This window comes from Arachis duranensis, chromosome 8 (assembly GCF_000817695.3).
Source record: "Arachis duranensis cultivar V14167 chromosome 8, aradu.V14167.gnm2.J7QH, whole genome shotgun sequence".
Lineage (NCBI taxonomy): Eukaryota > Viridiplantae > Streptophyta > Magnoliopsida > Fabales > Fabaceae > Arachis > Arachis duranensis.
This window is the reverse complement of record NC_029779.3, coordinates 16,653,622-16,656,567: the sequence shown is the minus strand read 5'-3', so window position 1 is coordinate 16,656,567 and position 2,946 is coordinate 16,653,622.

The window sequence follows — 2,946 nt, the reverse complement described above, 5'->3', positions numbered from 1 at the left end:
TTTACAGTTTTAATCAATATATAATAATAATATTATATGGACATACAATTAATTAGTTAACAAATTGAATTTAGTTTATGGATTTTTATTTTCTACTCAAAATTTTAATCATTAGTGATTTTATTTTTTATATTTACAGTAAATTTTGACTATAAAAAAATTAATTTTGATTGTTTTCTATTTTATTTATTTACAGTCATAATTAAATTTGATATAATTATAGTAATATAAAGCCGCTTCATATATAGCAATAATATTATAGAAAATATTATTGCACGATTGTAGAATAAAAAATAATCATATATATAAAACGAAATAATTATAACAAAAAAATTAATACATATGATTTAAATATTTTTAATAGCTGGTAACATGGAGTTTAACAAAATATAATTCATATATTTTTTATTTATGTATATGTATATAATTATTTATATATATATATATAATTATTTAACAAAATTAATATATACGTATATATAAATAAAAAAATTATTATAATGTTTGAAAATTATACATGAATTTTTTTCTCAAATAAATTTATTTTAATTATATTACAATTAGCTCATGAATAATGCACGATTATATTAATTTAAGAAAATATCTTCATTATAATTATATCAAATTAATATTTAATGTGTTATTAAACTACTTATAAATCATCGATATTTTTAATCATTTTAATTATATTAATTGATATAGTTCTAATTCTCATTCAAGTGTTGCTCATATTTTTCATTAATTATTTTACTTTTTATATTTACAGTAATATTGAATGTAAAAAAGAAAAAATAATATTGAATGTTATCTATTTTATTTATTTAGATTCATAATTAAATTTGATATAATTATAGCAAGTATCTAGGATTAATAATAATATAATAGTATAATTTTAAGTTGTATAACATAATAAAAAAATGTAGCAATTTATGTATACTTCCTATATAGCAATAATATTATATATATTTATATATCTCCTCTTTTAGCTCTTTCATAAAAATATTGGCATATAATTAATGTCGATAACATATATATTGAAAATATTTGTTAACTATTACCGTGTATAATTAGTGTGCGTATATATATATATAAGGATTAATAGTGTATTGTTACAATTATTTATCATCTAGAAAATTCGTACCTCAGACATAGAACTTATTCTGTTTATTATTTTTCATATCTAAAGGATACTAACTACGATTCTATCAACAGTATTACCTATGATAGATTATGTAATGAAAAAGTTTGAAAAATAAAGGCAAGAATTATAAGGTTATGAAAAGTCTCATCCAAATTTGACAAGAACAACACGACTTATGGATGATAAGGTAAGTTGATTATTTTTCATGATTCTTTCAAGTGATACTAGGTCCATTTTATAAATATTTTTTGTTTATATTTTAAGTTTATTTGATAAATAAACCCTTACACGAATTAAAGACAGTGCAATTTTATAGATTTATAAGTGCGTGCTAATAGCCTTTATATTTAATTTGTTTTAGAGTGTGATAATAACCAATATGTTTGTGGGTAGATTTAACTATTACTATATTATTTATGATCACATTCAATATATATGTCTGATTTATTGAAGAAAGTAGATTATTAAAATCAATTAATAATTATTTTAAAGTTAATCCAATTAATACTAAATTTAAAAAAAAAACAATGCATAACATATTAATTTTTTATTAATCAAATTATTATAATTTAAATTAATTTTAAAAAATAATTTAAAATTATAATTTTAATCTTATTACGTATATGGCACGGATAATTACATTTGTTGTAATCATATTTTAAGGTTTTTCCTATTTTTTTATCTTTATTTTTATTATTTTAATTTGTAATTCAACTAGTTTGGTGTTTTATATAAATTTTGTAGTATAAATTTCTTGAATTGAAAGTACCCTCCATCTTTTCATATTATTTAAACTTTTTTCTTTTTAATTTTTTTCATCCTTCTAAATTTTATGTATAAATAGAAGCACCATAGATAATATGGTAAAACACTTATATAAACCAAACCAATACCAATATTATATAAATCACCCAAATCAAATAGAGGCCAGCTATACATACAAGTCTTTTTGACTTACAAGTCTTACAGGTTGTTAACGGGTCTTTTAATGCGTTATTCATCCGTTTCCTGTTTTCAAAGCACTACACTGTATTATGAACGGTTCCTCTTCCTCTTCCTCTTCCTCTTCCTCTTCTTATTCTTCTTCTTCTTCTTCTTCTTCTTCTTCTTCTTCTTCTTCGTTTTTTTTTTCGATTTTCATAGTTTCTGAAATCAAGTTTTTCCTCTTCCTCTTCCTCTTCCTCTTCCTCTTCTTCATTTTTTTTCGATTTTCATGGTTTCTGAAATCAAGCTTTGAAATCGTTTTGAAGAAGAAGAAGCAGCAGAAGATGAGGAGGAGAAAGAGAAAGAGTTCTGAATTATGCAACGAATTTTGGGTGTATTTCTTAAATCCTTTGGGTGTATTTTCGTAATCCTTTGGGTGTATTTCTGTAATCCTTTTGAAGATAATGGAACTTCAGAAATACACCCAAACGATTACAGAAATACACCCAAATGATTACAGAAATACACCCAAACGGTTACAGGAATTCACCCAAACGATTATAGGAATACACCCAAAGAATTATAGAAATACACAAAAAAGATTACAAAACTACACCCAAAGGATTTAAGAAAATACACCCAAAATTCGTTGAAGTACATCTTATGCATAATTCAGAACTCTTTCTCTTTCTCCTCCTCATCTTCTACTGCTTCTTCTTCTTCCATAAAGATTTTACCATGAAAAATCGAAAAAAAAAACGAAAAAACAGAGAGAAGAGCGCGTAAATGAAGAAGAAGAAGAGGAAGACGAGGAAGAAGAAGAACGTGCAGAAACGAAAGAAAAGGAGAAGAAGAGTAAGAGGAAGAAGAACGTGCAGCAA